Source organism: Chelonia mydas, chromosome 25 (genome assembly GCF_015237465.2).
Source record: "Chelonia mydas isolate rCheMyd1 chromosome 25, rCheMyd1.pri.v2, whole genome shotgun sequence".
Taxonomy (NCBI): domain Eukaryota; kingdom Metazoa; phylum Chordata; order Testudines; family Cheloniidae; genus Chelonia; species Chelonia mydas.
In genome coordinates, this window is record NC_057858.1 from 13976523 (window position 1) to 14001317 (window position 24795).

Here is a 24795-nt window from a genome sequence, read left to right on the forward strand (position 1 = left end):
AGCTCCTGCAGACATAGGTCCCGAGATCCCTGTGCGGAACCCGCTAACCAGGAGCTGAGTCCAGGGTGTCTGTTAGAATGAAGCGGCCAAGCTAGATTTAAAGCTCCCTAGGATGGAGAATCCACCACATCCTTAGCAGCCAGTTACCATTATCATTATTAGAGCGTCTTCGCACTAACTTAAGAACAGGGTCACATGGGTCATCAGCAGGTTTTTAAGCCGACCCTGCAGATTCACAGCACAGCTGGCTGCCACTTCAGTTGCAGGAGGAGCTGAGCCCTAGGCTGGCCTTTTTTCTCCAATGTTCCTGTCTGGCCTGTCTCCTGCTCCAGCTGTGAAACCTCGGCTCCAAAGACGAAACATCCCTTCAGGACAGAGTCCCCTCAAAGTCCAGCTTGGAAAGGCATCCTAAAGCTTGGATGCTTCTCTGGATCCTTTGGGGCATGATTCTTCCCGGCCTTGTTGCTGTGCTAATCTGTGACCCCTGTGCAGAGTGGGCACAGAAAGCTACCAGGGGAGTGGAGAATTTTGGTACCATTTTATGTGCCCTTCACACGGGGGGGTAAGTGAGGGCACAAAAGGCCCAGTTCCCCTCTGCCCTGCACCTCCTGGAGTAATTCAGGCTAGTGCAAGGTGGGTATAACACACTGCCCAAAGCACAATAGGAACATTTCACGCCTGCCTTGCACTTACGTAAGTGACTCCACACGGGGCGAGGCAATGGAGAGCCATGGGAAATCAGGGCCAATAGCTTCCTGGCAAGAGGTTGGCAATTCTGCATCTGGCACTGCAGAGGCGACCGTGCCAGGAGCCCTTGCCAGCTCGCGTCCCTGGTGTGCCAGGCATGGTACAAGCACATAGTAAGGCGCAGCTCAAAGAGCTTACAGTGGTTCTCACCGTGAGCGTAGGTCCTGCAAGAGAAGTCTGCGGACATGGGAGGTGAGTAGACCAAGGCAAACCCCCCATGTCCCCTTCAGGAGCATCTACAGCCACTGCTGAGACACCCAGCTCTGGAATTTCCCTGGCTAACTTTTAAAACGAGAAGTGATGCCATAGCTGGCTCTGGGAGCAGCTTCTCGCTGGCAAGCCCCAGGCCCTGGTGAAGGGAGGCTCGAGGCAGCCAGCCAGGCTCCTGCTTCTTTTGATGCTTTCAGAGAAGTGCTGGGGAAGGGGGAATAAAAGGAACCCAGCTACGGATGTCTAAATTAATGCCTGTTTCCCATTAATCCTGCTATTTGTGGCTCTCGCTAGGACTGTCAGGAAGGGGGTTTTTTTACCCGCCTTTCCCCACAGGCTGGACGTTGTTACAATCAGAGCAATGTTGCAGGGAGACTTAATCCCCTGTCAGTCTCTCCGATCAGATGAGGTTCTCAAGGAAAGGCAGCAGCAGACCCTGGAAGAGGGAAAGCTGGGCAGCAGCAGAAGAGCTAAGGACCCATCCTCTCAGCTCATCACCACCGAGGTGGGCAGCGGCTCTCCGCATGCTTTGGTGCCGTGGGCAGTTAATTTTAGCTTGTTCCAGCATTTCCTGGAAACACGGAGGTAAATACACACCGAGGGCCGTTTGCCTCCGGAACAGACACGCTGCCGGTAGCCATGTCCATGGCCCTGCACCGTCCACGCCAGTGCAGAGCGAGCGTGAAGGGCAGTGAAATGAGAACGCGAGCGCTGCCCATCACCACCACCTTTGCGCTGGTGCAGCTGACTAGGCGAGGAGCAGAGCAATGGAGAGTCAGACCCGGACGCTCCTGCCCTCAGCATGTCTATTTTCTATTCAGGACGGTCTCTTCTGGCCTTAATGTTTGCCCAGGGTTGGCCGCCGGGGGGGGAATGGCTGCTGGGGGATGTGGACGAAGGGGAATGGGAGTTCAGATGGGTCTGTCTGTAGGGCTCCTTGTAATTTACAAAGCAGGGGGGAGCGTTCCCAAAGAGGAGTTTCCCTCTGCAGTGCTTTGAATATTTATAGCTGGGTTTGGGGCTTTAGAAGTGCTGAGGGGGGTAGTGTTGGGAGCCAGCCCCGGCCCCTCCCTCTCTCTTTCTTGCCTGATCTCTCCTGACAGACAAACACAGTTTTTCTCCTAAACAAAGTCCTTGTCCAGCCAAGCACACAATGCAGTGCCATTATCCAATGGGGGGTGGAAAGGAGGGGTGTGGGCCGGCTGCCTGCTGACAATGCACACAAGTGGCAAGCGGAGAAGCCCCTATTGTGTCTGATCAGGAAGGGCTGAAGCCCATGTCTCTGGCCCAGTGAATGGGACCATTGTGTCTGAGTCCTCCATCTTCTCAGCACCCACCTTCCCTCCTCCCCCTCTGCTCCAGCCTGCCTGGACGCCCTCGGCAGCCTGTCCACGATGGTACCAACCCATGGCAGCCAAAATTGCCTTCTTCAGACCCAGATGATTCCTTTGCAACCTGTTTTTTTCCAGCCTTCTAGCAAGAGGAAGGAGCAAAACTTTCCTGTTAGAGGGATCATGGTGAAGGGCCATGACAATTCCATCATGTGTTATTCTAAACTCATCACCGTCAGGCAGGCCTTCTTGGTACCTGTGGCAGATGCTATTGGCCAGGGGAAGCAGGAGGGGATGGGTTAGGATACTGATTAAATCAGGAGGGATGATATTAGCAGGAGTGTTGTGAACAAGACACAAGCCATAATTCTTCCACTCTACTCCACGCTGATTAGGCTTCAACTGGAATACTGGCACCTTGAGTGGGTTTTTTACCCACGAAAGCTTATGCCCAAATAAATCTGTTAGTCTTTAAGGTGTCACCGGACTCCTCGTTGTTTTTGTGGATACAGACTAACACGGCTACCCCTCTGATAACTGGAGTATTGTGTCCAGTTCTGGGCACAACACTTGGGGAGGGATGTGGATATATTGGAGAAAATCCAAAGAGCAACAAAAATGATTAAAGCTCTAGAAAACATGATCTATGAGGGGCAGATTGAAAAAACTGGGTTTGTTTAGTCCGGAAAAGAGAAGATTGAGGGGGGACATGGTAACAGTTTTCAAGTACATAAAAGGTTGTTACAAGGAGGAGGGAAAGAAATTGTTCTCTTTAACCTCTGAGGAGAGAACAAGACGCAATGGGCTTAAATTGCAGCAACGGCGGTTTAGGGTGGACATTAGGAAAAAATTTCTGCCAGGGTGGTTAAGCACTGGAATAAATTGCCTAGGGAGGTTGTGGAATCTTCGTCACTGGAGATTTTAAAGAGCAGGTTAGACAAACACCTGTCAGGGATGGTCTAGATAATATTTAGTCCTGCCTTGAGTGCAGGGGACTGACTAGAAGACCTCTCAAGGTCCCTTCCCATCCTATGAGTCTAGAGTCTAGGAGCTAAGCAGGGGGATTGGGCCCCTCTGACTCATGGGTTCTAGGCCCAGCTCTGGCCCTGACCTGGAGCAATCACTTCCCCTCTGTGAGTCTCAGCTTCTCCCTCTGTCAAATGAGGATGGTTACACTGACCTGGGGAGGGTGTCCGGCTCAATGGCCTGGCTTTGTAGTGCTTTGAGATCCTCAGGGGAAAGGAGCTAGAGAAAACCAAATCATTTGGCCAAGATCTTAAAAAGTGCCTCATCCCAGCATTTTAACAGTACTTCAGTGTTGCTCTGCTCAGTTCCCACGTTCAGATCTTACGCTGGTGGAACTCCCTTGAGGTCATTGGAGTTATACCCTTGATTTGAGCCAGTGTAAATGAGATCAGAATCAGGCCCACCAGCTCCTCACAGCTTCCTTTTGCTGCGGGCTCAGGAGCAGGGAATGTCTGCTTGGGCTCTTTGATCTCTGGGGAGCTCATGTTTTATTCTCTCAAGTCTTCCTCCGCTCCCATTTACATAAAAGGAGTGAATGGGGGAGGGGAGGTGGAAAGAGCCCACCGCAGGCTGGTAGACACAGAACTTTGGGGTGCATTCCCCCAGTTCACTGGCTGCTTGTGCTGCAGACTAAATAGTGGGGTTCTGAGTTTCCAAGGGAGAGACCACCTCGGAAGCAAATGCCAACTGAGTCCCAAGGACAGCAGCCTCTGATTTTGCAGGGGTAGAAGTGGTGGAAACCTATAAATTGCAGAAGTTGGAAAGAGGAATCTGTTTGCAATCTGGAAATGTAACCTCAAGCCCAGTGGTCCCCGAGTGCTGGAACCTGGCTAGAATCTCGTCTCATTGTCAAATTGTCATTTGAGCTTCCCTAGTCTCTGACATCACTGCCACGGAGCGACACTCGTGAAGAATTCCCCAGAGAACTTGCCTCAAAATCCAGCCTTTGCCTGCCTCTTGAAATGAATGGGCCAAACGGAAGCCCTGTTCCAAAGTTTCTCTCTGTTAATAAGTACAGCAGATGTGGAAAAAGCCCCCATCCATAACTGAAGCCCTAACGTGGAACTCTCTCTTCTTCAGTCTTGTTTCCACGCAGGGCGTATTATAATGTGACACACACCCCCCCCCCACACACAATCTATATAAAGACCAGCAGCATTGTACCTTAGAGGAGATGGTCTATGCTCAGGGTCAGATGTTACCCTATGAGCAGCTTGGGATTTAGCAAAACAATCAAAGTCACATATTTAATAGGGTGGGTAACCGAAGTATGATCCATTGATCTGAGAAAAGGAACATCAGGTATCTGACTCCCCGTCCATTTTGCTTTTGCAAGAAAGGGCGTACGCTTGTCCAGTAATTCCCCTCTTGCCATGATTTCCCCACATTTGGCTGCTTGTTGTATAACTTTTAGGTGGCAATGTATGCTGGAGACATTTTTTTTTGATTCCGCCAAGACCTAACCCAGAGAACCTGATGGGGCTCATTGCAAAGCTTGGGTGACTCTTTTAATTTTTATAAAACTAGACACCAGGGTTGGAGTTTGGCTGCCTGAGGCTTGTGGGAGCAGGGGGAAATCTGCAAGACATCTTGATCTGATGGGCAAAATCAGGGTCCGCAGTATCAAGGTAGCTCAACTGCCTCCCGTGGGGGGTAGGAGACCTTGCAAGGAAGCATCCTGATGCTGTAAAGTGTGATATCAGTTTGATAGCAGGAATCTGGGACTAGGTGAGAGGCAGAGCTGTTATCTAGTGGATCAGACCCTGGGCTAGGAGTCAGGACACCTGGGTTCTATTCTTGACTCCGCCGCTGGCCTGCTTTGCAACCTGAGGCAAGTCACTTCACCTGCCCCCACAGGACCAGGAGTGTATGTTAATCCCAGTGTCCTGGCCAAATTCCACTTCTTAGATTTGCATGTCGTTTCAGCTGGATGCAGTATTCTTTACTTCCTGAGCTAAGGTATTATCTCGGGTTGCCGCGCATTGTTAAACACATCTCTGCTTTTCAGGGGTGGGCGAATTAAGATACCTATATCTTTTTGCTAAGACTGAAAAGCCCTTTGGGATCTTTTTGGAGATGAGGTGCAATGTAAATGTCCTGTATTCACTGTGAGAGATGAGGTGGGTCAGTTAATATCTTTTGTTGGACCAACTTCTGCTGGGGGAAGGTACAAGCCTTGGAGCGACACAGAACTCGTCTTCGGGTCAGATTTATTGTGTTGTTTGGAGATAGTCTTGTGGGTAAGATACTAGACTTGGGAGAACTGCTTCAGTTTTTGGCTGTGCCGCAGATTCCCTGTGTGACCTGGGATAAGTCATTTACTGGATCGGTGCCTCATTTCCCCAGCTGTAAAATAGGAGATCAGGACTCACTGTCTGTCCCATCTCTTTATATTGTAAATTCTTCAGGGCAGGGACTTTGTTTCTACAGAGCCCAGCACAATGGGGCTGTAATCTGGATAATGTCTGGAGACATAGCTTACTTCTCACCTTCTACCAAGACATTGTTTAACCATCTCTTTATTTATTTGTTTGTTTTTCTTTAGCCTTTTGCAGAAGAGGAAGAAAACCAAACCACCGCCAACTCCGAGGGATGCCGTTCTGCAGCAGTCCCAGCCAGGGAAGAGGGATGGAAAGAAGCATGCCTAGTTCAGGGGGGAAATAAAGAACATTTCAACACGCAGGCTTTGAATTTAACATAGACGAGAGGGTTCTGTTCTCTAAGCTGGATTGTGACCTACAGCACGGCATGTAAGAACTGCCTAGATGCGTCTGTGCCTGCAACGCACGGGCAAGATGCAAACTTTCCACAGGCATCAATGGGGACAGGAGAAAACAAACAGCCACTTGGCCCAGGGTCCGCCTAGAGACAGCGAGGGCTCAACAGAGGCAGGTTACGCTGCCCCAGGCCTAAGGTGGGCTGGACTTTTCCTGCCTATGAGGAATTGCCTGGTCAGGAAGAGGTTAATGTCATTGTCTTCCACCTGCAATGCTTTGAGTGGCTCTAGATGATTGGCTGGCTTGGCTGTATAATCTTTTGCAAAGATGAAAATCTGGGCGATCCAGAAGGGAAGGAGCTACCTTACTGCCCACATGGATGCAAGAGCCCCCTGGCTGTCTCTTGCAGAAGGTAAGCCTCAGCTTTTCTTGCACTGTTACTGCCCTACCCCACGCACACTCTCACACCTGCCCCTAGGTGAGTCCCTTCCACTGATCCCTAAACCCCCAGGAATTGCCCAGACACGTAGAGCCCGTGGATACAGCACAAACACCTCATGATTCCTGGTGATGTTAGGGAGGGTGAGTTTCTGCAGTGCGGAAAAGGGCAGACAAGACAGATCCCTGAGTTTCAGGTTGTATCAGCAATCTCCTGGGTATAAGCAGCCCTGGGTTGAGGGGCAGAGGAGAGCAGGAGAAGACCTGGGAGGGGGATGGGGGTACAAAGCAATGGATGATAATCAGAGGAAACTCTTGGATGGGTGATGGAAGTGAGGAATCCCCGTCAAACACCTGCGACTCTCCGGGGACTCTGTGCAGTGGCTCAACTTCTCTTGTGTCGGGGGCCATTTGGCTCTGGGATCTTGGTTTTCAGGCCCCTCTCTGCCATAGAATGACAGCAAATAAGCAGTGGGGGCAGGAGTTTAGCCCATGGAGACAGGAGTTGGACCTGGATGGGGGAACAGGATTCTGGGAGTCCCAGCCATGAGTGTCAATGGGAATTAAGGGATCTAGGCCTTGTGCCAGCCTTCTATCTAGGGGTGAATGTCATCTGGGAGAACTCATTATTATTTGTGTTATCATGGTGCCTACAAGCCCTAGTCCTGGACCTGGATCCCATTGTGCTCGGCGCTTTACAAATACCTGAACAAAAAGACCGTCCCTGCCCCAAAAACTTACAATCTAAATATGAACCAAGCAACAACAGACGAAGACAGACTGATAGGGGCATACAAGGAAACAATGAGATGGTGTTGGTCAGGGAGACAGGCCGTAGTCTTTGTCTGCGGCCTGACCATTGCCAAGTTTTGTTCAGTATCATGACAAAGGAGAGTCCTGAAGGAGGAGGATGGTAGGGGCTGGTTGGAAACAAGAATTCCAATTTGTGAAAAATGTCAAGATTTTGAGATTTCTTTTTGTTGTGATTGGAACAAAAACTAGCCCTTTCAGAGACAGAGACTCTTCCACCCCACACCAGCCAATAGCTTGATGGTCAGAGCAGTCATCTCATTGGGAGACTCAGGTTCAAGTCCCTGCTCTGACTCTCACCGACTCCCTCATCCCAGTCACCAGGCTATAGACTCAGTCTCTCCTGTTTTCATTTTATACCAATAGTTAAATATTCATTGGGCCAGAGAGCGAGAGAGAGAAATTCCATCCTGGACCCAACAAAATTTACATCAAAACTGATACATTTCTGCAAAAAGTTTTGGTTTTGACAAATTGGCATTTTCTGATGGAAAAAAAAGTTTTGTCAAAAAACTCCTGACCGGCTCTGGTAATGAGTTGGTTTTGTTTACAAGAAGCTGATTCCGTGTGGGAGGGGCAGCATGCGAGGAAGAAGGAAGGTGCTTGTTGGAAGGTGCCCATCTGAACCACATAGAGTCAGCAAAACTGGGCTGGAAATCTCAGAATTAGGGCCAGAGATGCCACAGGAAATAGCCCCTCTGGATATTTTAATGCCTCTACCCGAAGCAGGAATTAAAGTGGGAGAGGAAGGACAATAATGACTTTAAAACAATGCAGCCAGTTTTCTCCAGGGTTTAAGGTCAGGTTTGGGTTTGAGGCCCAGATTTCAGGTTTGGTTCTCATTCCATCTGAATTGGTTCAGGCATTGCTCGAACCCTTGGTCTCTTTTAATTTGAATCTGGGACTTTCCAAGGAGTCCAGGGGAATTAGGTGTCTGATCCTGTTGAATTTCAAAGGAAGTTGGGCCCCTTTATTGCTTAAGATCCTTCAGAAACCTCAGCCTGAAATAATAACGAGGGGGTGGCCCTTGCCCATCCTCCTGGGCTTAAGGGATGCCTGCTGCACCCCCTGGCTCTCCCATTGGGCACAAATGAAGGCCAGAATTTTCAGAAGCTTTCAGCCTCTGTTTAGAGATCAGACCGTGCCAGCCGTGCTCTCACTGAGTAGTGTTGCTCGTCTCAAATACCCGTCGAATCTCACGGAGATCGCTTGCCACATGACGTATTGCTCAGTGGGAGTGGCTAAGTGAGGGGCCATATTTTCTCACAGGCTGGGTGCTGAGCTCTCGAGCTGGCCAGGACACGATTTTGTTTCATTTTTACCATGCACCAATTTCTATATGAAATTTTTTTTTTCGTTTTTGTCAAAATTTTTCTTTGATTTTTTTTTTCAGGTTTTTGTAACAAAACAAATCAACTCTACAAGGCAGTTTTGGGTGACTGGGAAATTTTGAGTGTTTTTTGTTTTTTTTTAATGAAAACACAGAAATTGTCAATAAAAACAGACATTTCCATTGAGTCAAAATGCCCCTTTTCCATGGAAAAACTTCTTAGTAGGATGTTACCAACCAGGGATCCTGAACACTTCCGAAAATCTAGCTGCACGTGTCTCCGAGTGCTTTTTACAAAAACTGGCGGCTGAGCTCTTTGGAAGGTCCAACCCCAGTTGTGGGTGCTGAGCCTTGGCAAATCTGGCCCTGTGAAAAATTCAACCCCATGTAAACAACTCAATCTACAGAGGAAGTTTCCAGAGGAGGCTCATCAACTCCCCCTGCCCTAATGAGTCCATTTCCTCTTGCTCCCAGTGTCCTCATTTCTCTGCTGTGAAGTCACTTTCCATTGATCCTGGCTGCCTAAGAAACAAACAAAGCCCTAAATATATACATATATAAAGGAACATTTCTTCCTTGAGGCATTTAGCTCCCGATCCTTTACTGCCACAGAGGTTGCCAGTGCTCTCCATGTGAATGCACAGACCCCTCCTTCCTACCCTGCACAAACCTCCTTTCACTTGTTTTCCATGGAGGGCGAAGTCAGGTTTACCAGCCCAGTGTCATCCGACTCCATCCCACACCCCATGTTGGTTTTGGTTTGGGGCTTGATGTTTTTAATTTCCAAGCTATTTGCTTCACACCAGCAAAGGGGGAATGGAACATTGTTCTTTGAACAACAACAGATCCCTGGGAGTTAGTCAAGAGAAAAACTACACACCCTAAGGTCTTAAAAGCTCTGACTTTTCACATGACAGTGGAGCTGTCCAAAGAAAAAGAAGTTTCACCTTTCCTTGTGTATCTCTAAATACCGAACCCCCGTTTGCAGGATTTGCAGGCACTGTTATGTCACCCTTCATCAACCCCACTGTAACAAGGGTATTTTTTCTTCTTCTCCTGCTGTGCAACTGGAAGTGAGCCCCATGCTGACTGGAGAACCGGAGAGGCTGAAGGTCCATGTATAATATGGCAAGCTTCCCCAGTACCTGAACTCACACCAATGTGTCTCCCCCTCAACTTGGAGCTCACCTCTGCCCCAGCGTGGTCTCTGTTGCCCAGTCGATCCTTGGCTGCTCTGCTGAGACTGCTGCTAAGAGAAGAGTGGTTTGTGTGAGGTGGATATTTGTCCATTTTGACCTGGGTGTAGAACCACCGACTTGTGTTATGGAGGCGTCTCAGCTGCCATCAGCTAACTGTGGCTATTTTCAAGCCTCTAAGACCTGGGCCCTGATTTTCAGAAGCAGCTGAGCACCCACAGCTCCAGCTGAAGGCCATGATATCTGTAGGTGCTCGTCTTCTCTGAAAATCAGGCCCTTAGAGTGGAAATCTGGATCTTATGAGGCAGAGGAGTGCATCCCTGAGGCCTATGCTCCATTGTTAGCCTCCATCTTTAAACATGGCTGCTGCTTGGCCTGATTTCTACTCTGAAGGTGTTTGGTCAGTGTGGGTGAGTGACTTCACCGCCCTGTGCCTCGGCCAAACCAGCAGTGGAATGAGGTTAATGCTGTCCTACCTGTGAGGCTTGTTCAACTGGTTTGTGAACTGGTTTGGTGTTCTTGGCCGACCGGGGTCTAGACAAGGGCGAAGGATTGGCACCAGTCCTAGTCTTTGACATCTTTGTATATTAGCCTTTTGCTAGGCTCCTGATCACTGCCAGTCTCGCAGGAGCTGCAGGCTCTGAGCTGAGTGTTTTCCAATGGGGTGGCCATTTTGTCTTGTTGAACCATCTCCTGTGACGTTTCTTCGGGAGGTGGGGGGGGGGCTTCCACCTTGCCTCTCTCTTCTGGAACGCTGGCAGCCACTTTCGGAAACGAAAGATCTCTTCCTTTTCTAGGTTTAATCCCTGGACTTGTAGCTGAAAAACACATCCTTCTTCACTGAGCTAACGAGCCTGACCATAGGCCCAGCATTAACGATTCTCTTTGAAATTACTGCCTGCTCCATCCCATCTTTCCTTTTCTTTTCAGATTACCCAATGCCGCAGCTTCTGCTTGCAAAAGATGGGAAAGCATTCTTCGTTCTTGTCTGAGCCCCCAGAGCCAGGTTCCCGCGGGATTCTGTTTGAAGGTCTCATCTAAGCCCTGTCAGTGCAGAGCTGTGAATGGGATGCCCTTTGGGGGGTGGTGGTGGTGGAAGAGATGGAGGAGGTACCGAGCCCCTGCCCTCAAAATGAGATTGATTGGGGAGGGGGGAAATCTCCTCCCAGAAAAAAAGCTTTTGCCCTGTTTAGTGGAAAGGTCCTTCCGAGCCGTCATTCCAGCCGGAGAAGAGAGCTTTCTCTGCCATTAAGATAGAGGTGGAAATTAAGAGTTGAAGCTAAAGCCAGTGAGGCCAATGGGAGTCTTTCCATTGACTTCAGTAGATTTTAGATGAGGTCCTAGGGTCTAGATTGTCAGAACAGGTCACCCTGATGCCCAGCGAGCTAGGCTCTTCGGAACATCCAGCCCCAAGCCTTCATGGGAGAAGGAAATTAATTCTTCCTTGGAACCTACCTTGACCATTACTTTGACATGAACAGGGTCTATTCCAGGAGACCCTTCGTGCACACGTATCTGTATCCAGAAGAGTTTGTGAGGTAAGGATGAGTTCAGCGTCTAATGGGAACAAAAAAGGAGCTATTGTCTGGGACGGTATCTGCACTTGGGCAGATTTTAAAGCTGGAAGGGGGACCATTGTGATCATCTAGTCTGACCCCCTGTAAAACTCAAGCCACTTTCCACAGTGTGTTAATCCAGCAGTTAATATCTGTTCTGAAGTGTAGGGCAAGTGAACTAGACCATCATGAGCAATTGGATCCTACTGGATGGAAGTGCCTGGGCCCTGGTGGAGGGTGACCCTAATGTTATGCAAATATTCACCAAGAAGTTGGAAATTTTTCACATTTCATGACACTGGTCTGATCTTCTGGGAAACCTGAGAGATTATGCAAGTTTTCACTTAAAGCCAGGACGTTTGGTTGTTGTTTCCCAGTAGTGATTCTGCTGTTAACAGTTGCCATTTGGTTCAGCTGAAGATCAGTTTCTGGGATATCAGGCAAAACCTGGCTTGCATCAGAGGCTGCAAACGGCATCGGCTCAGCTTGCCTTGAATTTTCCCTAAGCCAGTAATGTCAGCAGGGAATTCTGAAAACACAGAGCTGACCCCGGGTCTGGCATAAGTCGGCGTCGCTCCCCTGAAGTCAGTGGCAGTCGGCAGAATGGCGTCGGTTCACAGCAGCCCGGGGTCTGGCTCGAGATGTCCGAGCGTGCTTCCAGTGAGTCATGATGTGCTCCCCCAGCTCTTATAAAAAGATGAAATAACTCCCCCTCCACCCTCCACTAATTCTGGAGCCCAGAGCTGCTCCCAGGAAAATGAACAACAGAACTCGGCTCAGCCTCAGCGGGAGCAGGATGTGGCCTGTCGAGAGGGTGCGTCCGTGTTTCCAGCTCCCGCGGAGCTTTGGCCTGGCTCCAGGAAACCGCTGGTCACCTGCTGCTCCTGGAGGCTGGCCCATAGGGAGGAGCCGTCCCAAGAGCATCAGTTATTCGGGAAAGGAGCGTCGCCCTCTTGAGACTGACAGGGGGCATCTCACTACCACACCCATGCCCAGGTGCTCACAGGCCCAGACAGTGCCCGTCTGGGTAGCCAACCAGTCCAACAGGTGCCACTCGGGCTGCTCTCACCACGGCCTGTCATATGGCAGCCATGGTCACTCTGGAGTGCTGAGAGCAGCTATGTCCACCTACCCCCCTGGTTTACAGGAACTAGTTTAGCGAGATTAATCCTCGCATCGACACTAACCCCTGGTTCCCCCAGACGCCACGTCTTCCCCTCTGAATCCGTGGATGCTGACTGCCCTAGAATTGTGGGAGGGGGGCAGTGCCCCCGTCTTGGCTCTCCAGCTGGCTGGAGGACATGGCTGGGTGCGGGAGACGGCGTCAGGAGCTCCAGTGGCAACTAATTAAATGCGCAGCCCCGTTAGCTTTGTTCCCCCCCCAACCCTTCTCTTCCCGCTTTGCCGCCTGCATCATTATTTGTCCCTTTTAAACACCCCCCTGCCCCGCTCCTCCCTCACCAACATGGTAAATAGGGGGCTGGCTCCTTTTCCCTATTATCCTGCAGAGACCTGGGGTGGGAGGGGACAGCCAGCTGAGCATGCTTCTCGCTGCCCGACAAAAGTAGGGCACCCAGAGCAGATGCTCTTTGGCTGAACGTGATGGGCGAAGCCATCTTGTGCCTCCGTGCCTGGCTCTAAAATGGCCGCCCGTCCCAAAATGGTGCTGAGCACAAGACGCCATCTGCAAAGCTGGTCCCACGCCCAGCGTGGCCTTTTTATGCAAAACAGAATTAATTAGATTTGAATATGGTAATTAAGCCATCAAGCCCTCCAATACTAGTAGTTTTGTTCCTTTCTTTTGGTGCTCTCCTCCCCCACTGTCCCCCACCCACCTTCGCGCCCAACGTACCCTTCCTGCATCCTAATTAAATGTTTCGTGTAGAAAATGCCATCGCTTTCTCTTCCCCTTGACTTCACCAGGCTCTGTTTTGTCTTGGGGATCCCTGTTCAGTTCTCTTTGGCAAATGCCCCTTCATCTCTAGCCTTTCTTACCAAGCCCGCATCTCCCCTTCCCCTGAAACGTAGCTATACAATATGCAACAACCACGTCAGGGGGAAATTTCCAGCAGATTCATTTTAAAAGCCCCTTTTTGAAAGCAATATATTTGTATCAGAAATCACATCTTCAAAAAGGTAGAGCCAGATATTCAGCTGATGTAATTCTGCATAGATCTATTGACTTCAGTGGAACTATGCCAGTTTACACCGCCCGAGAATCTGACCCTCAGCCTTCATTTCTAATACAAAGACTTTTCTGTCTTCAGTATCTTTCTGCATTGCACCTGGTTAATGTATTTGTATGAGCCAGATGTAGGTGGGGAGCTATATTTATATACAGATTAATATAAATTATGTGCTGTAATAGCTTTGATTTAAATAACGTTGACTGGGATGTTCAGTATCATACGACTCAAGTGGGAAAAGGGGTTTCTAAACTATTTCCCCACATTTAAAACAAATTCAGGTGATATTTTAAACATCTCTTCTAAGTCCTTGCATCACTGACACCTCCATTTTCTTTCCCTTGCACACACACATCGTGTTTACCTGCGGCTGTTTTTTTCAGTGCAGCTGACGTGGCAAGAAAAATTGTCCAGTGGTTAGAGCAGCAGACAGGCCATCAGGACTCTCCGGTTATATCTGCAGCTCTGAGTGGGCAGAGGGGTTTAGTGGCTGGAGCAGGAAATTACGGATTGGGACTCCTGGGGTGACATCCTGGCCGTACTGAGGCAGGTGGAATTTTCCCACTGACTTCAGTGGGCCAGGACTTCACCCCGGGTTCTATTTCTGGCTTTACCATTGACTTTGTTTCCTTGGACAAGTAATATCATGACTCTGTGCCTCAAATTCCACATTATATCATGGTGAGAAAGACACTTGCCTCCCGGGGGTCTGAGAGTGAATGAGTGAATAGTTGGAAGGTGCTTTGAGATCCGCGGATGGAAGGAGCGAGCTGTAGAAATGCAAAGCTTTATTATGTATTCATTAGAAGACCACACCTAATATTGAAATCCCCCTGTGTAGCTTAGTAGAATATAGACTCTTGCTATTACTGTTATTACTGTCTTGTCTGATGCACACAACAAGGTTGAATTTCTCTTGGATATTTTATAATTTACAAAGAAAAAAATAGTGTTTGAATGCACTTTCATCCCTCCGTCCCCCCCAGGGAAAGATTTTAACCAGGAATTAGATTTTTTTCCTTTCCCTAAGTTTCCTAATAGCTTATATCTGATTGATTCAGCTGCTCTGACCCTGTAGTCTGCCTTGGTGCTGCACGGTTTGGGGATGTACCAGGAAGAGCGCATGGCCGGACACTTCAACTCACGTTCACAAATCTGCAGCCTGCAGGGAATCTTTTTTCCCACATGAACATTTTGTTTTCTTCAAAAGTTTTCTTTTTCATTTTTGCTGAAAAAAATTGGGTTTTGGCATTTTCCAGGTTTTCATTGAAAACCCTAAAATTGATAGTTTTGGGGTTCAGTTGCTGAATACCCAAATAACCTTCAGGTTTTGAACAAAGGCTTGATTTTTTTTGTTTTTGGACAAAACAGGCTTTTTATTTATTTTTGAGAAAATTCCCGTTTTCCCAACAAGCCGTTTTCCATTAAAAAAAAAAAAAAAAAAAGCCCATTTAGACATCAAACGTTTTGAGACTCTCTATGCAGATCACGGAGATGAGTTTGTTTTTTTTTAAAGTCAGAAGAGACCATCAGAGCATCAAGTCTCTGGCCCACTGCCTCTTAGGCCAGAGAACCTGGCCCAGTTTCCCCTGTATTGAGTCCTGTTGGTCAATCGCACCAGGTCAGACTCAGCAGAGAGGCTCAGCTCCCCTCGCTCTGGGTTGGGGCTGAGACACACTGGTGAACGGCAGGTGATGGAGGAGGAGTTTGCCCTGCCACTGCCTGGTCTGAGGATAAAGTTGTGTTATCCTCAATGATATCCTTATGCTGGCTCCTCTGTACAGGGCTGGAGGATTTTGCCCTGAGAGAGAATGTGCCAGCTCCCAGGGCTGTCAGAGCAGCAACTTCTAACATCTCAGTGTGGAGGGAAGTGGGGGAAGACAAAATGACATTTATAATTAACTGGGGAGGTAAAGGGCTTCACTGTGATGAAATGACAGATTTCTGCCCGTGGGACGTGCCTTATTGCTAAGGAATGAGGGTCGCCTGGGGATGCCGCTGAGCAAATCACTTAGTTCAACTATCTTGGCTGCACTGATTTTTTCTGTTGGGATGTGACTGGGGATAAGTGCAAAGCCAAGGCATCACTGACAATGCCCTCGCACGGGCACCTGTGCATGAGGGTGAATCCACCCCATGTGGATTCGCCCCCAGCAGTTTGCAATCTCCTCTCATTTCTCTGTTCACCCCAAAATCGTTTGAACCCCACGGATGGCTCGGGCTGCAATTGTGGGAAGCACTGGGAGACCCAGTGAACCCCTCCCCCTTTGAGCCCCCCCATCTTAAAGCGGCATAGGGGAGCATTGTCCGATGCTAACAAAGGTATTATGGCACTGGGTGTCACAGGCAGCCTGGGTTCAGGTCTTATTTTGGGAAGTGCCGGGGTGAGGCTCCATCTTGCTCACCCTCCTCTCCTGTCCCCTCGGCCGCAGCTGCGTGGAGGAGGAAGGGAAACTGTCATTTATTTCTCACCAATTAACGTGGAAGCATCCATCCAGCAGTGTCAGGGCTGAGCTGTTGTGCCGATGAACTTGTTTGTCAGAGCCCAGCTGATGCAGGGCTGGTGACTGAAGGCCCAAGCAAAGCTCTGGTTGCTAGATGGATTTGGAAGGGTGGAGTTGCCTAGGGCAAAATGTTTGAGAGCACAGCCCTGCCCTGCAGTGTCATGGGGGACCCCTTGCTCCCCATCTCGCCTGGGCTCTGCACCCCAGCTCAGCCCTGCCCTGTAACAGACAGGGGCTGTCTCACTCCTGTCTCTCCTGATACCCTGGCAAAGCCCTGCCTGCAGTGTCAGGAGCTGTCCAGCTCCCCCAGGGGCCCCTGCTCTGACCTGCCCTACAAAGACACAGGTGCTTTCCCCACATTGAGGGTTGGGAAAGGTCTGCTGTGCCCTAAATCCCCTGGGGAGTTCCCAGCTTCCGAGCACACTCTGTGGGTCAATGGTCCTCTGCGGAGAGCTGGCTAGTGACATGGTGACGGATCCTTTTCCTTGTTCCCGCCTGGCAGATTGTATTAAAGGAAGCGAAGAGTCCACAAAATGCTTTTGCTAACGTTACTGCTCCACGTATGCAATTGTTGTCGCTGCCACAGGGGATGTTACGTGATTGTGAATGAGAGGGACAGGGCTTGAAAAATCCACTCAAGCACTCACCCATGGTTAAGGAGAATCTTTCCTGGGTGAGTGCAAGGAACTTCTGCAGAAAATCCCCAAAACGTAGGCTCTTAGCCATTATTATTGGGGAGAAAACCTTCTAAGCATGACCCAAGTGCAAGAAGTGCAGTGTGGTCTTCCTGAATCTGCAGAAAATTTGCTCCAGCACCTCCACAGCTGCTCAGAGCTTTGCCAAGCTGCACTGGAGTGAAACCTGGCCGGGATCTCATCAGTTTTCACTGCTGCTGTTTAGGAACCTGTGGGCTGCAGCAAAACTGACAGGAATGAAGGCCCTTCTACTGATTGGGCAAGCACTGATGCTTTTCCTGGGGAAGGATAGGTCAGAATGGAGCCTAAAGGGGAGGAGATGACCCTTCTCAAAACCAGCAGGCTATAAGGTGGAAGAAGGGAACAGAAAGTAGCCTCATGACTAAGCCACTGGCCTGGGACACCTGGGTTCTATTCTTAGCTCTGTCACAGTCTCTCTCTCTGGTCACTTCCCTTCTCTGTGCCTCAGTTTCCCCTCCCACCATTTGTTCATCTTGTCTATTTAGACTATGAGACACTTGGGGCAGGGATTGTGTCGTACTGTGTCTGTACAGGCCCTGGCGCAATGGAGCCCTGGCCTTGGGTGTGGCCTCTAGGTGCTACCGGAATACAAATAGTTAATAGGGGAAAAATCCTCCTACTATTTCTCAGAAGGGCTGGGGGTGTGGGGAGTGTCTCAGATTTGTCAGGAGCCTACGCTCCTGTGCCATAGAGGAGGTAGCCACACAGTGTGGGGTAAGAAGGAGAGAGAAGGAAACGGGCACTGGGGATATGTTAGGGAAAGATCTGCCACGCTTTGTTATAGGGAGGGGAAAGGTGGAACAACACCAGGGGGAAGAGAGACGGAGTGGAATACACTTTATGAAATCTATTCACTAAGCAGCACAGTACAACCCAGGACAGATTGGCCTTATGCCTTCAAACTGCAGCGGGCCTGGCGCTTTGTCTCTTCTCACTCTGGCTCAGTGCTTGGGGGTCAGGTCCGGTTTCCAGGAACTGGCAGGGAAGCTGGGGTCTATGTCATTGCAGACAGGAGGGGATGTCTCTGCAGATGAGCTCTCCAGTTAGATCACCCCTGCTATGGAAAACCCTTGAGGCCTCTGCCCAGAGGCAAACTGGCGGGACTTGCCTGAGGGAGATGGGTGAGTTGTGGTAGTTAGGTGTCAGGGTGGGGGACTGGCTGAGGTCTGCTAGCTGAATGGGATGTATTCAGAGTGGGTCCTGTGTTCCCACTTGGGATCTTGAAACTGCTGGTCTTCTGAGTCCCCCTGGCTGCAGAGAGACCGGTTAAGGGGCCTGGCAAGTGACTAAAAACAGTAGCTGATCTGACTGCTTGAGCCATCTAATTATTAATCTCCACCATACTGAGCTGCTGCTGTGATGCTTCACCCCAGGGCCTTGTCTGTGTCCATGCTCACATTACTGGCACGAGCCAAGGCAAGGTGGGCTTTGTCCAGTACTACTATGCCTTGGTAGCAATCTGTTTAAGCAATGACAGGTTGAGTTTACAGCCCAGATTGAGCGTCCCCGGTTCCATCCCAGGCCATTGTATGCCTCTCTCCCTTTCAGCCTCATTTCCCCTATCTGTGCCATGGGCCCAATCTGCAAAGTTAAGATCCCAAAGTTCAGGGGTGTTTGGATGCAGAAGTCTAGTTGAAATCAGACTCTAGTAAAATGGGGCTAGTTCACCTTTGGAACCAAAGAAAATAATGGAATGAGCCGTGTGTGTGTGTATGCACGCACACGTGCAAGCAAACCCCACTACCTGGATGGAATCAGATCTGGACAAGTGTGTGTCATAGGCCTTACAGTGCTAACATCTGATGCAGATTCTCCTTTTCCTCAGGTAACAGAGGTCCATGCTTTTGGGCCTCTTAGGTTAGCCTGGTGTCACTCTGCAGTTCTGAGTGTTCTTGGTGTGCAGCAGACTCTGTTGTCTTGTATTCAAGTAATCTGCTAGTCTTAATAGTAATTCACGGCTAGTAATTTAACAACACGCTATTAGATACATAGTTAACCATAGCATGTGTTTTCAGACACATCATACCTAGTCCAGGTTACCCACAATCTGTTGCAAATGGTGTTAAAATAGTGAAAAGATTACTAACAAAAGCTGAAGAAACAACTACTGATTTATATTTGACATTATTAAACTATAGAACATCGCCATTACAACAAGGTTTATTACCTGCACAGTTGTTATGTAATGGAAAACTTAAACAGATTCCCTAGGTTTTTTCCAGAGGGATATAAGGAAAGGAATAAGTATAAATATCAGTCAAGTTTGTATCAAAAGAATTATTGTGAGAGGATTGCAGAAATGACCTTATTTGAAACTGAATGATGGAGTACGTTCTATAATGGTAGAAACGGGGCTCAGAAGGCCACAGTGACAACTGCCAGCATCTAGGTGATGACAGCTTGTTTCTACATTTGCACAAAACCCCAGGGAGAAAAGCCCACTGAGACAGACAGGCTCTAATGGAAATCTCTTGGTGTGTGTGTGTGTGGGGGGGGACTGTTCTTATTCCCATGAGGCTGCTCCACCATAACTCTCATGGTGCAGTAAAACAGTCTGCCAAAGGGGTTGGTTTGCTTCACCTACATTCCAAAGCCTGGGGCGGGGGGCCGACGACAGAATTAAACCTGGTTGTTTTTCATGATGTTTAGCAAGCAGCACCGTTAAATGCTTCCCTGCTGTATTAAAGATCCTGAAAAATCAAGTGAGGAATAGATGGGATGCAACCATCTGATCCTTCCCCAGAATGCCCCTTCCGCCTCTGGATGACTGCAGCCCCTGCTCCGCGATGCATACTGCTGCAGAGGGACACACACGGCAGCCTCTGTAAAAGGCATCCAGCAATTTAATACAAACTGGCATCTGCACCTGAGGGAGGGGGTTATCTTCTGCCTGATCTCCAGGGACGAAAGCCCCCGACATTCCCTCCCAGCGATGGATGTGACCTACATAGCTGGGCTCCAGATAAGACCGCCTGAGCTGCCGCTGACACCCACTTAAAGAGACAACACCCTGCCGTCTGCGAGGCCCGGTTTGCCAGCGTGTGCAGGGAGAGGCCAGGGACCAGCTGGAATCCCAGCTCACCTGAGCCTGGGGGGACCCTATGCAGACCTGCAGGGCTGTCAGTCATCAGGCAGGGGCCAGGTGAATACCGATGGGAACCTCCTGGAAATTGGGATTTTAGAAAGGGCCTTGGAATTCCACCCCCCGCCCCGCAAAGCCAAAACCCATCAGGGCACCAGGAAGGAAAAGCTTTTCTCCATGGTGACGAGACAGCGAGACCTAGCTGCTCCTTAGTTTGCCCGCTTCATTAGGAGATTAAAGAATTGGGTGTTAGTCTCACCTGGCACCTCAGGCCTGGGATCCAAGAGTTAAGCAGGGAAGGGGGGCCACCAAAGAACAGGGTGGCTCTTACGGGCTAGGGCTGAGCCAGGGAGCCCAGTAAGTAAAGCCGTGGAGATGGGGGAGAACAGGGTTCCTGTGGTGCTGCAGGTCAGGGTGGAGATGGGGACAAGCAGCAGGGGAAATGAAGGAGCCCCGTAAAGCTGGAGGAGAGCCTAGGAACCAGGACTTGGGGGCAGGAGGGTGCGTGGCGTCAGCACAGAGCCATGTCGGGGAGCAGATCCCAGCTGGAATGAACTCAGCCCTGCAGAGCACGGCTAATCCGTCCCTGGCCTGAGCCGCTCTCCCCCTCCCGCTCTGATCTCCCCTTCTCTCTCTCAATCACCACATTGTATTTCCCTGCTCAAGTGAAATAAGCAAGAAACGTTTTTCTTTTTCCTTTAATTCCAGGGAAGGGCTGGAGCTCAGCTCCTGCTGCTGGGAAAGAGGGGGGAAAAGCCCAGTGAGTCCCGCTCCCTCTGAGCCCTGCCTGGCTCTGCAGCCCCTCCCCAACCTCTGCCCACCTTCCCCCATGCCTTCAGAGCAGCATTAGCAGCATGTGTCTGCACTGAGTCCAGGGATCCAGCCAATAACCTGCGATGAGCCCCGAGAATCCTCACAAGCTGCCTCTGGGTTACAGCATGCGCAGGCCTGCTGAGTTTTGTTCTGCTCCATGGGTGACATTTTATGCAAATTATTCAATTAGCTACTGTGCACATTTGCAAGTAATTTGCATGTGGTCATTAACTTAACTTTGTGGTCAATGCACCCCTCCCACGAGCAGTGGTGGGGACGTGGAGTTGCTTAAATCTTGGCAGCTCTGGCTGGCAGGGTGCACTTGACAGGAGAGATGATGAGCTCTGCCAGGTGCTGAACTTGCAGGAGGGGAGTGGGTGGAACTATTCTGTGCCTGTAGAGGGGGCCCAGTTCGGAGGTGGGTGGGTGGAATTTGCATCCTGCAGAGGCCTATGCGTCACCCCTATGGGTCTGCGCTGGCCCCTGCATGGGGTCACTTTCACTGGGCAGCAGAGTTTACTGCAGGTATGTGCAGGGGAGGGGGGCTTTGTTTTGTGGTTCCTGGAAGGACGGGGCACATTAGGAATTGCAGAACAAGCCACCGTTTACAGGAGTAAATCCAAGTGAACAGAATAAAGTGCAGAATAAAGTCCAGGCTCACTGGCATTTAGAGAAGCTCTTGCCTTTGGGGTGATGGTGATTTGGGGCAAATCAGGGTTGTTTTTTTCCCCAAACTTTAATGTTTTGAGAAAGTTACATCTTTAAAAAAAAACAAACTTTAAATATTATTATGGGTTCTAGTTAAAACAAACAAACAGCCCTGATTCCTGGTGTCACCAGCCCCGGGATTTTGATCAATCCCAGCAGAGGCCCAGACTCTCAAAACAGCTCCGCTCCCACGTCCTCTAGGTGCTCTAGAGTCCTTTTGAAAATCCGACACCTCTGCGCTTTGCCTGTGTGCTCGCCCCTTCGCGCTGTGACGGAGTCTGACAAGAGCTCTCTCTGCACTCCGCAGCCAGAGCTCACGCTGGTTTAGGGTCAGAGCCAAAGACTACACAGAGACTCCAACTGGGATCGGGCCCTAAAATAATGAGTAACATGAAGGACCCACTTCTCTGTCACACTGCCCCTTGTGTAGTCATTTACCCTAGTGCAAGGCAGGGGCAGGCGGCCTCCGTTCTGATACAGTGGCCCTCGTCAGCTCACTTGGTGCTGGTGCGAACGACTGCACCAAGTACCAGGTGATGGAGAAGTGGACCTGAAATGTTCTGTCCTGAAGCTAATATTGATTCCCTTGAGGGAGTCTTGCAATCATAATGAAGAGGCTGGCAGGGTTTAATACCAAACCCCCAGCTCTGTGCGAGCAAGAGGAGCCACAAGAGGGCCTGAAAGCAATAGGACGTTACAGGCAGCATGGACTTCTTTCCAAAGAAGTTGGCACCTGGGGTGCTGAGCAAGACTGTCCATTGCTTTCTAAAAGACAAGCTCTGGTGTCAGCCACAAGATCTGTGCCTCATGCAGGGATCACTGGGTGACATCCCGTGGCCTGTGCTATTGGATCATAATGGGCCCGTCTGGCCTTGAACCCTGTGAAACACTTTTGAAAATCAGGCCTATCATCATCAGCCTAGGTGGGAGCTGAGCATCTGAAAAGCTGACCCTGGCTTCCCTGGAAGATCTGGCCTTGTTTGCTTATACAAGGAACAGATTTTCTGTTCCTGGCCTGGTATCTGTGCTGTAGGAGTGCAAGCCCGAGCAGCTTCCCTGCAAGCCCCATCCCCAGTCAGATGAAGGAGACAGGAAATGAATTAGAGAGAGAGAGCTATGGGAAAAGGAAACCAGAGAGCTCAAATAGCTGATAGATACATAAAGCGGGAGGGGGGGGAAGCTCTAGAGAAGGCAAGATGTGTGAGAGAGATATCTCTGGAAAAGATAATAGAGAACAGGGGCGGGGGGAGATAAAAAGAGACAGAGCAAGTGAGAGTGAAGATAATCGAGAGGTTGATAGAGTGATAGACAAATCGAGAGGGGAAGAGAGAGGATAGAGAGAAGGATGGTGAGATAAAAGCTGTAGATAGGGAGGGGACAGGTATAAGCAAGAGCCTGCAGTGGTCCTAGATGGTGAGATTCCCACCAGGTTCCCATGTTCTAATCGCAGGCTGTGCATTAGCTTTCCTTGGTTTGTCTTGGAGTCGGGTGGAAGCCGCCAATTCTGTTTCACAAAGTACTCTGAGATTCCAGTGTTTGTCTTTGTTCCGATTAGGAATGAAACCTGAACACCGGGAAATTCTCCACCAGAGAAAACCCTGAAAAACGTAGTCTGGGGTCAAACGGTCAAACCGTTCCATTCGGGTTTCACCTCGCTGATTTTCTGTTCTGTCCAAGTGTACGCGGCAAAGTCGTTCCAAATGGCAACCTGGCAACGTTTCGTTCCGATTATGTTGGAAGGGTACATTTCGCGTGTCAGAACCGTTCTTTTCCCCCAGAACATAACTTCAGCTAACTCCACACGATTCCAGGAAGCATTTGGACTGCAGTGAAACGGTGTTCTCTGGTGGAACATGGACCTATCCAAGTTTTACTGGCCTGTTCTAGTTTTTCCCTTTCTCCGACATTCACATGTTTGATGTCTAGCAGGAATGTTCCAGCTGGGAGGGGCTGTATTGTCACTGCTCCTCTTTGCTTTATGTGCACCAAGCCCGCGTCTAGCAAGGGAAAGTACCCAAGGAATTAAATGGAAGCGTTAAGGTTTACCTTGTGGCCCAGTGGATAGGGTGCTGGACTGGACTAGACTGGATTCTGTTCCTGGCTCTGCCACTGACTCCTTGGCTGACCTTGGGCAAGTCATTCCACCTCCCCCATGCCTCAGTTTCCCCATCTATAAAATGAGGATACTGATACTGACCTCCTTTGTAAAGAGCCTTGAAAGCTACAGTTGAAAAATGCTGTATAAGAGCTAGCTAGGTGATATATTCACCAGAATCCCTTACTGGCAGGTTCATTTCTCTGCCTTGGCATGTGGAACCCCTTTGTGCTCATTTAAGTGCCTGATATTAAACACCTGGGAATTTTGAGGCTTAATTAAACAATGTTTGCCGAGCACTTTGGGGTCCTGGGATGCAGAAATGCAAAGCGTTGCTGTTAATTAGAGATGCATTAGTACTGGGTATATTTTGATAGCCCCTAGAAGCCCCAAGCAAAATCAGGGCCCTGACAAGCCAGGTACTGCATAGACACAGAGCAAGAGATGGTCCCTGGGCCAAAGAGTGCACTGTCTAACTAGACGAGCCTATCGGTGGGAAGGAAGAAGTATTAATCACCCTATTTTCTGGCTGGGCAAACTGAGTCACAGCGAGATCAAGGGACCAAATTATGAAGAGCTCTGCTCCCAGTTGGGTACCTAGATCAGGGGTGAGATTTGGCCCAGGGGTGCACAAAGGTGCCCATGACAGAGCTGTAAATCAAAGCAGATCCCCTGAGTCTCAGGACAGGACAGTGTGGTAACCACACAGACTGCCTTCCCCTGCCCCTTCAGCCTTCCCAACCCAGCTGGGACATCCCTCCCTCCCCCACCTGGAGCAGGGTTTGTTCTGTCTCTCCCAGCGCGATGCTTGGCCAGCTACACAGATGTGCTTTTGGTTGGTCCAATTTCTTCTGGAAATGCTGCGAAAAGAATGACACACAGACCCCTACAGATCCCCGACCAGCCAAAAAAAAAAAACCCTAACATGAAACAAATCAACCTAAAAATGTCAGTGAATAAAATGTAGAAAACCCCAAATCCCCCCCATGTCACGTTTTCACCCCAGAAAGACAGAAGAGCCAGAGGCTCTAGTGGAGTTCACTAGTGACTTCACTGTTGCTTTGTGGAAGGCATCCAGACCCTGGTGATGGGACAGAGAGCGCCAAGACAAAGAACAGTGTCAGATGTGTCGTCCTGCTGGTTAATGCACGACTGGCAGGGGCTCCGACCTCGGGTGATGAGCACGGTCTAAGAACCTACATGGAATGGAATGGGTAGCAGTTTGATACCCTACAACAGAGAGATTGACCACTGCTGGTGTCTCGGGGCTGGGTGGGGTACGCAGGAGAGTCTTGTGGGCTCCCGTTCAAAGGAGCCGAAGCCTGGGACT

At 49.7% G+C, this 24795-nt stretch overlaps 1 long non-coding RNA gene across 5 annotated transcripts in view; it reads left to right on the plus strand.

The window, feature by feature from the left end:
• The window catches only part of LOC119564480, a 108876-nt gene that overhangs the window by 54242 nt on the left and 29839 nt on the right, over positions 1-24795 (plus strand). For all 5 annotated transcript variants that reach the window (XR_006287456.1, XR_005223379.2, XR_006287457.1 and 2 more), the window contains one exon: positions 5860-6443. This is a non-coding gene — a long non-coding RNA (uncharacterized LOC119564480). The remainder of the gene's footprint in view (positions 1-5859; positions 6444-24795) is intronic.